The sequence below is a fragment of the Arvicola amphibius genome, chromosome 2 (assembly GCF_903992535.2).
Source record: "Arvicola amphibius chromosome 2, mArvAmp1.2, whole genome shotgun sequence".
Lineage (NCBI taxonomy): Eukaryota > Metazoa > Chordata > Mammalia > Rodentia > Cricetidae > Arvicola > Arvicola amphibius.
The window spans coordinates 56,695,542-56,709,511 of NC_052048.2; positions in this window are offsets into that span (position 1 = coordinate 56,695,542).

Below are 13,970 nucleotides of genomic sequence, written 5' to 3' on the forward strand. Positions count from 1 at the left end.
ACCAGCGGGCAGGAGTTTCTTTGTTTCAATAGCTTGCCTACAGCAAGGTAGGCCCTTTCCGAACTCCCTGGCCAACAAAGACACCTGATTTTAGAACCAGAAGACACATCCGGGAGGTGAGTGAATTCCTGACCCCACGGCAGCAGCCCGGGAGACAGAGCACAGCCACTCCACTCCCTAACCCCCTACACTTCCTGGTCTTCCAGCTGGGGCTATTCTCCCTGGCTACTGCCTCTCTCTTCCTACCCCACCCAGCTTGCATCCAGAAAAACCGTCCCTTCTTCCTCCCCTCTTCGGGTTCATAACATCTCCAGCTCAGCCTGATCAGGGCGCTGGGACTGAGTAGAGAGTGCAAACGGGCAGGCCAGAGTTTCTTTCTTTCAATAGCCTGCCTGCAACAAGATAGGCCCTTTGTCTGTGAGCTCCTAGGCAAGCAAGGACACCTGATTCTGTAAAAGAAGATCCATAGAGGAGCATTTGGAAGAAGAGATGGGCAGGCACCAATGCAAGAATTCCTCTAACAATCTGAAAAACAACATGAAATCTCCAGAACCCAGCAATCTTACAACAGGAGGATTTGAACACCTCAATCAAGAAGAAGTAGAAAAAATTGACTTTATGAAAGTGATAGAGGCCCTTAAACAGGAGGTGAAAAACTCCCTTAAAGAAATGGATGAGAAGAATAACAAAAGTTTGAAGAACTGAGTAAATCCGTAAATGATATCCTAGGAAACCAAGGAAAAACAATCAAACAGATAATGGAAACAGTTCAATACTTGAAAACTGAAATGGAGGCAAGGAAGTGAAAGACCCCTACAGCCCCTGCTACAATATTAAAACCCCGCTTGACTGCAGTAACGCCATTTTGCAAGGCTTACACATAAACAAGTATAAGTTCAGGGTAAAGTCAGTGCCCCAACGTTGTGGATGTCAGACATGGGGAATGGAACATTCTGGGGAAAACCACCTGTGCCCTAGATGGAGCCCACTTAGATATTATCAGACCTCCTGGTACCCAAGGGAAGTTGCCCTCAAGTAAACCATGACCACATTCAAACTGACCAATGAAATCCCTGTAACCATGCATCTGCTTCTGTATGCCTGCTTCTGCTGCCCTTTTCCCTATAAAAAGGCCCTTCTCCAGCCTGAGGGCTTGCAAGTCTTCTGAGAGGCTTTGTCGCCCACAGGTACCTGTGTCAACTCAATAAACCTCTTGCCATTTGCATCCGTGGTCTTGGCTTGGTCTTTGAGTAGGGGGTCTCTTCCTGAGGGAGGAGGTCCCTTAGGGGGGGTCTTTCAGAAGAAAACACAAATCGAGGGCCAGCTGGATATGGAGAATCTAGGTAAATGAACAGAGACTACAGTAACAAGCATAACCAACAGAATACAAGAGATAGAAGAAAGAATCTTAGATTCTGAAGATACCATAGAGAAAATAAATGCACTGATCAAAGAAAACAGCAAATCAAACAAATTCTCATCACAAAACATTCAGGAAATCTGGGATACAATAAAAAGACCAAACCTAAGAATAATAGGGGTAGAAGAAGGAGAAGAAGTACAGCTCAATGGTCCAGAAAATATATTTAATAAAATTATAGAAGAAAACTTTCCCAATCTAAAGAAAGATATTCCTATGAAGGTTCTAGAAGCATACAGAACACCGAATAGACTGGATCAAAATAAAAATCCCCTTGCCATATAATAATCAAAACATAAAATATACAGAATAAAGAAAGAATATTAAGAGTTGCAAAGGAAAAAGGTCAAGTAACTTATAAAGGTAAACCTATCAGACTTACACCTGACTTCTCTATGGAAACCATGAAAGCCAGAAGGTCCTGGATAGATGTTCTGCAGAAACTAAGAGACCATGAATGCAAGCCCAGACTACTATACCCAGCCAAGTTTACATTCACTATAAATGGAGAAAACAAAATTTTCCAGGATAAAAACAAATTTAAACAATATGTAGTCACAAATCCAGCCTTACACAAAGAAATAGAAGGAAAATCACAAACCAAGGAGTCCAGCAATGCCCACAATAACTCAGACATCTAGCGACCCTTCACCAGCACATCTCAAAGAAGGGAAACACACAATCTCTACTACCAAAAAAAATGATGACCGGAGTTAACAACCACTGGTCATTAATATCACTTAACATCAATGGACTCAATTCACCTATAAAAAGGCACAGGCTAAGAGATTGGATACGAAAACAGGATCCAACATTATGCTATTTACAAGAAACACACCTCAACCACAAAGACAGACATCTACTCGGAGTAAAGGGTTGGGAAAAGGTTTATCAAGCAAATGGACCTAAGAAACAAGCGGGTGTGGCCATACTAATTTCTAACAAAGTTGACTTCAAAGTAAAATCAATCAGAAGAGATGGAAAGGGACAGTTTATACTCATAACAGGAAAAATCCATCAGAATGAAGTCTCAATCCTGAATATCTATGCCCCTAATATAAAAACACCCACTTATGTAAAAGAAACATTACTAGAACTCAAGGCAGCCATCGAACCACGCACACTAATAGTAGAAGACTTCAACACTCCTCTCTCACCAATGGACAGGTCAATCAGACAGAAACCTAACAGAGAATTAAAAGACTTAATGGAGGTAATGAACCAAATGGACTTAACAGAAATCTATAGATCATTCCACCCAAATAGGAAAGAATATACCTTCTTCTCTGCGGCTCATGGAACCTTCTTGAAAATTGACCACATACTCGGTAACAAAGCAAACTTCCACAGTTACAAAAAAATATTAGTAACCACGTGTGTCTTATCGGATCACCATGGATTAAAATTAGAATTCAACAACAATGCTACCCCCAGAAAGCCTACAAACACATGGAAACTGAACAGTCAACTACTGAACCACACCTGGTTCAAGGAAGATATATAGAAAGAAATTAAAGTCTTCCTTGAATTTAATAAAAATAAAGACACAACATACTCAAACCTATGGGACACAATGAAAGCAGTGCTAAGAGGAAAGTTCATAGCACTAAGTGCCCACTTAAAGAAAATGAAGAAAGAACTCATTGGAGACTTAACAGCACACCTGAAAGCTCTAGAAAAAAAAAGAAGCAGACTCACCTAGGAGGAGTAGAAGACTGGAAATAATCAAACTGAGGGCGGAAATCAACAAAATAGAAACACAGAAAACATTCCAACGAATCAATGAAACAAAAAGCTGGTTCTTGGAGAAAATCAACAAGATTGATAAACCCCTAGCCAAACTAATCAAACGGCAGAGAGAGAACAAGCAAATTAATAAGATCAGAAATGAAAAGGGGGACATAACCACAGACACAGAGGAAATTCAGAGAATCATTAGATCTTCCTACAAAAGCCTGTATGCCACAAAATTGGAAAATGTAAAAGAAATGGACTTTTTTTAGATAAGTACCATATACCAAAGATAAACCAGGACCAGGTGAATAATCTAAATAGTTCTGTTAGTCGCGAAGAATTGGAAACTGTTATCAAAAACCTCCCTACCCAAAAAAGCCCAGGACCAGATGGTTTCAATGCAGAATTCTACCAGAACTTCCAAGACCTAATACCTATACTCCTTAAGGTATTTCATAATATAGAAACAGAACAGTCATTGCCAAATTCCTTTTATGAAGCTACAGTTACCCTGATACCTAAACCACACAAAGACTCAACCAAGAAAGAGAATTACAGGCCAATCTCACTCATGAACATCGATGCAAAAATTCTCAAGAAAATACTGGCAAACCAAATCCAAGAACACATTAGAAAAATTATCCACTACGATCAAGTAGGCTCCATCCCAGTGATGCAGGGCTGGTTCAACATACGAAAATCTATCAATGTAATCCATCATATAAATAAACTGAAGGAAAAAAAACATATGATCATCTCATTAGATGCTGAAAAAGCATTTGACAAAATTCAACACCCCTTTATGATAAAGGTCTTGGAGAGATTAGGGATACAAGGGTCATTCCTAAATATAATAAAGGCTATTTACAGCAAGCCAACAGCTAACATCAAATTAAATGGAGAGAAACTCAAGGCCATCCCACTAAATTCAGGAACACGACAAGGCTGTCCACTCTCTCCTTATCTCTTCAATATAGTGCTTGAAGTACTAGCAATAGCAACAAGACAACACAAGGGGATCAAGGGGATTTGAATTGGAAAGGAAGAAGTTAAACTTTTGTTATTTGCAGATGATATGATAGTGTACATAAGTGACCCCAAAAACTCCACCAAAGAACTCCTACAGCTGATAAACTCCTTCAGTAACGTGGCAGGTTACAAGATCAACTCCAAAAAAAACAGTTGCCCTCCTATACACAAAGGATAAGGAAGCAGAGAGGGAAATCAGAGAAGTATCACCTTTCACGATAGCCACAAATAGCATAAAATATCTTGGGGTAACTCTAACCAAGGAAGTGAAAGATCTATTTGACAAGAACTTTAAGTCTTTGAAGAAAGAAATTGAAGAGGATACCAGAAAATGGAAGGATCTCCCTTGCTCTTGGATTGGGAGAATCAACATAGTAAAAATGGCAATTCTACCAAAAGCAATCTATAGATTCAATGCAATCCCCATCAAGGTCCCATCAAAATTCTTCACAGATCTTGAGAGGACAATAATCAACTTTATATGGAAAAACAAGAAACCCAGGATAGCCAAAACAATCTTATACAATAAAGGAACTTCTGGAGGCATTACCATCCCTGACTTCAAACTCTATTACAGAGCTACAGTATTGAAAACAGCTTGGTATTGGCATAAAAACAAAGAAGTCGACCAATGGTATCAAATGGAAGACCCAGATCTTAACCCACAAACCTATGAACACCTGATTTTTGATAAAGGAGCTAAAAGTACACAATGGAAGAAAAAGGTCATCTTCAACAAATGGTGCTGGCATAACTGGATGTCAACCTGTAGAAGAATGAAAGTAGATCTATATCTATCACCATGCACAAAACTCAAGTCCAAATAGATTAAAGACCTCAATATTAGTCTGAACACACTGAACCTGACAGAGGAGAAAGTGGGAAGTACTCTACAACATATGGGCACAGGAGACCGCTTCCTATGTATAACTCCAGCAGCACAGACATTAAGGCAACATTGAATAAATGGGACCTCCTGAAGCTGAGAAGCTTCTGTAAAGCAAAGGACACTGTCACTAAGACAAAAAGGCAGCCTACTGACTGGGAAAAGATCTTCACCAACCCCGCAACAGACAAAGGTCTGATCTCCAAAATATATAAGGAACTCAAGAGACTAGACTTTTAAATGATAATTAATCCAATTTAAAAAATGGGGCACTGAATTGAACAGAGAATTCTCAACAGAAGAAGTTCAAATGGCCAAAAGACACTTAAGGTCATGCTCAACATCCTTAGCAATCAGGGAAATGCAAATCAAAACAACTTTGAGATACCATCTTACAACTGTCAGATTGGCTAAAATCAAAAACACCAATGATAGCTTTTGCTGGAGAGGTTGTGGAGTAAGGGGTACACTTATCCATTGCTGGTGGGAATGCAAACTTGTGCAACCACTTTGGAAAACAGTGTGGCAGTTTCTCAGGAAATTCGGGATCAACCTACTCCAAGACCCAGCAATTCCACTCTTGGGAATATACCCAAGAGATGCCCTATCATATTACAAAAGCATTTGTTCAGCTATGTTCATAGCAGCATTATTTGTAATATCCAGAACCTGGAAACAACCTAGATTCCCTTCAGTGGAAGAATGGGTGAAGAAACTGTGGAATATACATATTAGAGTACTACTTGGCGGTAAAAAACAATGACATCTTGAATTTTGCATGCAAATGGATGGAAATAGAAAACACTATTCTGAGTGAGGTAACCCAGACCCAAAAAGATGAACATGGGATGTACTCACTCATAATTGGTTTCTAGCCATAAAGGACATTGAGCCTATATTTCATGATCCTAGAGAAAATAAATAAGAAGGTGAACCCAAAGCAAAACAGATAGTTATCCTCCTGGATATTGGAAGTAGTCAAGATTGCCGGGCAAAAATTTGGAACTTGGGGGCGGGGTGGTATGGGGGTAAGGGGAGATGGGGAGAGAAAAGTGTGAAGGGGAGGATGGGGAGAGCTTGGGTGAATGGGATGGTTGGGATATAGGAAGGGTGGATATGGGAGCAGGGAAGTATATATTTTAATTAAGGGAGCCATTTTAGGGTTGGCAAGAGACTTGACTCTAGAGAGGTTCCCAGGTATCCAGGGAGATGCCCCCAGCTAGTTCCTTGGGCAGCTGAGGAGAGGGAGCCGGAAAAGGCCAGATCCTATAGTCATACTGATGAATATCTTGCATATCACCATAGAACCTTCATCTGGCGATGGATGCAAATAGAGACAGAGCCACACATTGGTGCACCGGACTGACCACCCAAGGTCCAAATGAGGAGCAGAAGGAGGGAGAACATGAGCAAGGAAGTCATGACTGCGAGGGGTGCTCCCACCCACCGAGATGGTGGGGCTGATCTAATAGGAGCTCTCCAAGGCCAGCTGGACTGGGACTGAAAAAGCATGGGATAAAACCAGACTCCCTGAACATGGTGGACAATGAGGGCTGCTGAGAAGCCAAGGACAATGGCACTGGGTTTGGATCCTTCTACACATACTGGCTTGGGGGGGGGGAGCTAGCCTGTTTGGATGCTCACCTTCCTAGACCTGGATGGAGGGGGGAGGAACTTGGACTTCCCACATGGCAGGGATCCCTTATTACTCTTCAGACAGGAGAGGGAGGGGAAGTGGAGGGGGGAGGGGGAGGTAAATGGGAAGTGGGGAGGAGGCGGGAATTTTTAATTAAAAAAAAAGAGAAACAGGTTAATTTAAGTTAAAAGAGCTAGCCAGAAAAGAGTTAAGGCCAGTGTTCAAAACTAATGAAAAGTCTCTTTGTCATGATTTGGGAGCTGGTTGGTGGCTCCAATGAAAAAGCTTGGCACATTTGGTATTCCAATGTTAGGGTCCATATTTCCACATAGGGCCTGAGATAGCTGGAAAAAAAATGGATACAGTTCCTTTAAGAAACTCTGCCATACCCGTACTCTCAGAAAAAAACAAAAGCTAAGTAAAAATGCCTGCCACAGTGCAGGGTACCCATTTCCTAGAGCTGGGGGATTAAATGCAGTTTCTGGTTACACACCTCGGACCTGGCCTGTGAGCTTAAAGGGGCAGAGCCAGCCACCAAAGCTGCAGCAGAGGGCCCAGTGGTAACCACAGTTTTTTTGATTAGGCAGACAGAAAAGGCCAGAGATATGCAATAAAGATAGATTAAACTTGAAACAGGTTACAGTGTGCTTTAAAATGTGCATAGGTTTAAGAAAGTAAAGAAAATGGGTATAGACAGTCATAGAAAATTAGTTTCTAAATAATAAAAAAGAATAAGCCACATAGAGATGGGAAATACACAGGGAGTCAATCCTGTATGTTGTTGTGTTGACTTTAAATTTTCTGAATTCTGATGAGTGAAGAACAGCTGCTGGGAGTGTCGGGACTGTGAAAGTGACTGCTGAATTAAACCAGTCTAGATTCTTTAAGGACGCCTTCACTTTAAAATGGAAGTCAAACAGTGTATTGTTTGGGGGAAGAGGTAATGCTTATGTTTCCACAAGAAATGAAAGGCTGTGAATTTGATCAAGATTAGTAGATATCAGGTTTGATCAGGGAAGACAGGGGAAGTATATTTTACCTGCTCAAACATAAATAAAGCAAATCATTTTTGGCTGGCTTCTGTACAATGTACAGTCTATACTTGTGTTAATGCAGATAAGTGTGTTACCTTTGAAAGCCTGTGTGTTTTCAGAGCAAGGGGATATGCAGGTGAGACTACTGTTTGGAGAAGCTGAGAATCACTCTTAGAAGAAGCAGGAGAGGTCTGAACACACATGCCAGGTTCCTAATGCTTGGTGTGTGGTTACAGGCAGGAGGGTCCACCTCTCCAGGTCTTCATTTTCCTAAATGTGTGTGCTTGTGCATGTGTGTGTGCAAACATACATGTGTGTGAAAGAGAGATGTAGGCATGTGTGTGTTTGTGGGCCTGGGGACTCTCTCTTGTGTGCATGTGGAAGCCAGAGGTCATCTTCAGGTCTCATCTATTTCTCTCCACCCCGTTTGTTGAGACCAGGTCTCTCACTGAACCCGAGAGTCATTGTTTCAGCTAGACTAGTGGGGCAGTGAGGTCCCCTCTTGGAGCTTGGATTACAAGCATGTGCTTACATGCCCGACCTTTACTTGTGTGTTGGGGGTCTGACCTCTGAACCTCATGCATGTATAATATCATTTTATCCAGTAAGCTATCTCCCAGCTAGCTCCCTGATGTTAATATATGCTCCATGGGAGAGAATTATAGGCAACCCAGGAAGAGGGTTGCCTATCACACAATGTAGGGAAAGCACCCTTGGAAACATGGGGAGTAATGGGAGGCCCAGGAGAGGCATCCCAGTGAATAAAACTGGTTTGAATTAGGTCTAAGGAATGAAATGAGAAAAGTTAGGGTTGTCTATCTGACAAACTTTCTGATCTCTCCCAAGGATCAAGCAAGGGAGCTCAGAGAAAATTTGTGCTTAACTCTCCCTAGATGGTTGTTATCCAAGACAGAGCAGAGCAGCTCAACAGGTAAAATGCTCCACCGGGATGCCATATTTCCGCGATCCCCAGCGGGAACTTGTCACCTTTGACACACACTAAACTTACAAACTGCAGAGATGCATTAAAAACTCCCTGTACCCGAGCCTGTGCAGGTCTCCTCAGGCAGAGACCTCCCCTGCCACGTCCATCTGGGTAAGTGCTCTGCACACAGTGCAGACTCCGAAGGTGGTCGGGTCCCAGGCAGGCTGTAGGGGAAGAGCAGTGGGGCTCAGGGAGGTTTTCAGTGTCTGCAGAGGAGACACTGACAGCCCCTCGGCACAGGGACCGTGTGCTGCAAGGCAACAAGTGTGTTTTCTTCTTAGGTTATTTCCTGAAACTCCTAAATTAGTTAATTTTTCATTGTAGACATCAGTGTTTTATATTTATATTTTGTCTGAATTAAATGACTCACAATGAAGAACTACATCAATGCTTGCTTTTATGTAGTATGTTTTAGTGATTTAAAATTATTTGTATGCCTTTATTTAAACAAGTGATTTTTTTGCTTCATATATTCATTAGAATCCATACTTTTGCTACATTTTTTTTAACTAAAAGAAAACTATTCATTATATAAGTCACCTATACTTTAGGTAATTAAGAACAAATCTAGGGTGTTTGGAAGGAAATGTCCTTCCTTGTGTCAGCGTCATCTAGTAGAGGATATCACATTACTTAGTGGTCTCCGCTGGTGTTTTCTCCTGAAGTCATTTGATCCCGATTGGGTTTCAGAAATCTCACACCAATGCTCTTGGCTTGTTGTCTGTGCACTACACAGTAAGACATATCCTCAGAGGGGATCTCGGCGGCTGGAGCACGCAATATTAACTACACAGTGAACACAGTGATCATCTTCCCTCTTGGTGTCTAAAGAGCCAAGATCCAAATTCCAAGAGCTTGAGAGGAACATTTATGTCCATTAATCTGTCCTGTGTTTCAGTCACTGAGAAAGTGCCCCTTCCCAACACCCCGACAATGGAGGTGCTGCGGTCCCTTTTGTTCAGAAGAGAATGCAGGATGTTAGTCAGGCCTCACCCTGTCCAGCTCTGTGCTTAGCGTTCGATTTTCTTAGTCTGAATCTTTTCATAAACCCATCAGAACAGACACGAGCAGTCACCTTTCTTACTGCTAACACACAGAGACTAAGAGGAGAGGGGAGAGACAGCTGTGCAGGAGAGAGAAGTCTTGGTCATGTTTCCTCCTGAGCTGAAGACAAGCAGAGTCTGCTGCAGGCTATGGGTGACCTGAGCTGACAGTGGGGTCAGAGATGAGGCTTCTCTGCAGCCTCCTGCTTCTGTATTTCAAAAGAGCACTGTCCTGTCCTGATGTTTTGGGGTGTAGTAAAAGTGTTTGTCAACATCCTAGCTACAAGTCTGAATGCAGAGAAGCACCCACACTTGTTTCAGTTAAAAAGGTGGCAGGGATTAATTCCCAAGATACTTTTTGGAAGCAGCCATCACTTCCTAGCCCAGATAGTCTCCTGGCATTCGCCAATGGCAGTCCTGTAGCGCCTGTATCTCAAGGCCTCTCTGCACACAGCGCTGACATCTGCTTGGTGATGGCCTTCCTTCCCCGACACACCAGCCATCTCTCTAGAGCCTTCCTGGTTTTCCAGAAAGAATTGTGCAACAAGCGGAGCACACTGCTCAGTTCCACCTCATCCCAATCCCTGGCAGATGCGCCAGTTCTTCTTCCAGCCCTCTGTCCATTTTACATGAACTTGCACAGGGGACCAGAGCTATGACAGCATGTTCAAGGTGAGCGGGAGGAGTGTGAAAACTACAAGCATGCTGTTTGGTGAATGTAAGGGTGCACAGGTACCATTCAGCCCTGACGTAGCCACGCTCTTTACCCATCCTTTCAACACCAGGAGATGGGCAGGCCGACTCCATGGTGAGGAGGAAACAGATGCATCCATCCTACCTGCTTCTCCCTGGAGCAGTGCACCTCCCGGGACGTAAGCACTCTATCCTGCAGTGATATCTGCCAAGGGTTTACTCCTCCCATTCCACTCCCTACTCCCAACCAGATCACAAGTTCGAGCCACTGTCCTGAGCATTTGTCACTTGTTAGAGGCCCATTTGGTGATGTCAGGCACTACAGGTCTCTCCCTGATTGCAGCAACTTCAGGATGACACAGTGTCTGCAGTCATAGCTCTGTGAACTCTGCAGTGCAGGGCAAGCTAACTCATCTTTCAGGGACATCCCTACAGCTGGCTCTCACAGGGAGCCTCAGGTTTCTCTTGGTCATTTCTCTTGGTCGTTTCTCCCTTCTTGAGTATTGTTTTCCTCGTCTGTGCACTAAGCCTTTTCTTTTTCATACTCGTCATGTGTGACAATTTCCCAAGCCCATGTCACTTTCCCTGTGACTTATTTCCTTATATACAGAATGCCAGGTGTCTCCGAATCAGTCGGTGTTTTCATTGTGCAAAAGGCGATTTGGGTTCACAATACAACAGGCGATCCTCAGACACCCACAGGGCAGTCGCCCTTAATTTGTCTGATTGAGGAATGTGTCTTAAATGAGGCTGCTGAGGGTGGGCTGTTCCTGTTCTGTCGCCTGTCATCCGAGGCCATGCTCTGCGAGGCTGGCAGGAGCTGATAAGGCTCCCCTGGGAGGGGATGGTCCTGAGGATTCCTGTTCTGTGGTTTGCTGAGGGGTTCACCTTCTCCAGTTGGCTCCCTGTGATTAGTCTAGAGGTTACTGCATACATTTCTTTACATCATGCCCAGTTTAAAGACCTTGGCACCGCCTGTGCTTGATCTGCAATGTCTGATTGACAAAAGTGTGGTACCACATCGGGAGACAGCAGGAGGACTGCGGAAACGGTGTCTGCGTCTCTCCTGGCCTGGTGGCACTTGAGATGACAGGATGGCATTGCCATCTTCTTATTCTGTCTTCTGGATGGAGGAGGCTTCTCTGGTGGTCACCTCCAGAAAAAGAAGGTTTTCCAGTGCTTCCAAGGCCTCATCTACTGAACTTGTGTTTTCATGAGATCGATCCCATTTTTCTGAATGAGGGTTTGCAGCTGCAGCTTGCAAAGGATCATGGACAACAGAGTCACTGTCCTGTTGTGGTAAAAACGTACTGTTTGCATTTTACAATGAGCTGTGTAAAAAGATTGAAGGTTCCTCCTCCTCTTCCTTCTCCTCTCTCTCTCTCTCTCTCTCTCTCTCTCTCTCTCTCTCTCTCTCTTATAGATTTTGTTTCTGATCTCTGCTGACTGAGACTGAGATTTTGTCATTAAGCCCATATACTATACAAAGAAAATAATAATAACTCAAGGGTTATTCAGTAAATCTTATTTAAAACTCTATTTGTACTGTCATTGATATTATTCTTATGCTATTATTACTATTAATTTTATAAAAGTTTAACTTATCCTAAGGATTATATAGAATTTTCTTTAGAAAAATTTCCATGCATATATGTATTCTCACTACATACATGTTTGGTGTCTGTGGGCCTCAGAAGCAGCTTTTGGATCTCTTGGAACTGGTGCTACAGGCGAATTGGGACTGCTGTGTGGGTGCTGGGAACTGAACCTGGTCCTCTGCAAGAGCAGCAGATGCTCCAACCATAAAGCCATCTCTCCAGATACATCTCTAACTGTTTAAACTGACTATCTGCCTTAGCTCTGATTTCTTTCTTTCCATTTCATTTATTTATTTTGTGGGCAAGGAGAAGGAGGCATGCTTGCTGCAGCACACTTCTTGGGGTCCTCTAAGTTGGCTCTTCCTTTCCAGAATGTAAATCCCAGGAATCAAGCTCACATCATGATGATTGACAGCCAGCCCATCTGCACACTGAGCACATAGCTGGTGCAGTGTTCAGGAACTTGGACACTTCTGCTTCTCCTTCACATCTTCCAAGTTCCCTGCTCTACACGACATAAAATCAACACACAACCTTGAATTTCACATAATAATTGCTGTATGACTAGAAAAAAATTATATTATTATACAATTCAGGACTATGATACTTGAATTAAAGTTAATGTTTGCACTGCATGAGAAAGAACCTTCCAAAAGATCCTTCATGAAATCTTCTGGTGTACATCTGAGGCTTGGACTTCCTGAGTCTGAGAAAAATCACTGATTTCTCAAGGAGGTATGGATGCCTAGACGCCTGTGCAGCCCACTTTTAGGATGGGCTTGATAATTTTTCTTTCCTTAAAACCCTACAATGGGAATGGCTCTGGATCTACTGTAATTATAATTCCATTTCTATTTATTTATCTTCACATGTCTAAGGAGAAAAAGCCCAAACCATGTTCCCGCCAGTATATAATAACTGGATGTTTCTCGCCGAGGCTTTTGCTATGCTGTGTTGTGAACATATATCTCAGATGCAGTTACAAAGTGGGATTCACAGAAAATGCCTAAAATGCTACCAGCGTGCTCTGGAAGGGACAGCTCAGACATTCTACTGCTTTCATATTTAATCTTCTCTGTTTCAGGCAGGGCAGAGTGATCAATTGTACTAAAAAACTTTATCAACCCTCCCAAGTCATAAACATAAGGAACCTCACAAGAATAAAGCCAGCAGCAGACACTTCCACAGCTCAACCTGTACAGAAAACACCGCCATGCTTGGTAATTAGATGTCATCTTCTTTCACGCCTAGGGCTTCCCTGACACAGCACACGACTGTCCATATGTTCTAGAGGAGGTAAGCGCAGCTTAGCCTCAGAGTGCTCACGGCCACACTCAGAGAAAATGGGAGACTGTGGGTAGAGTGTGACACAGTCTGGACTCAGAGTTCCCATCCAGGACGGGCGTTAGGTCTGCAGCAAACGAGCAGGGCAAAGAGAAGTAGAATAAAACGGCTCTGGGCCTGTTTGACCCCAGGACACTGTTTCATGCCAGGGTCTCATTTCCACTTTCCTGTAACCCTCACTGACCTTCACCCAAAACTGTGGAGCTCTCTGTGCCTGAACTCAAGATGATACAGATGAAAGACAAGTTGCTTTCGCCTCAGGAAACCTCAAATATGAAGCGACAGGAAGAGAAATGTTTCTATGAGACATGGCAATTTTTAATGTGGAAGGAAGCTTAGGCAGTGGTGGGCATAAGTGTTGGAATGGCAGAGGGGAGGGATGGCTTCTGGACAGTTTGAAGGGAGGCGACATTAAGAGGAATAAGACTGAACTGTGACGCATCGACAAGTCTTCCTGAGGTGGCGATGCTGTCGTTGACTGCAGTTGATGAGCAAGGCTGGATTTGCGATGTGGAATGTTCTTGCTGTCCTCCCCGCACAGGTCCTACCTGCTTCTTTCAGGAATAAA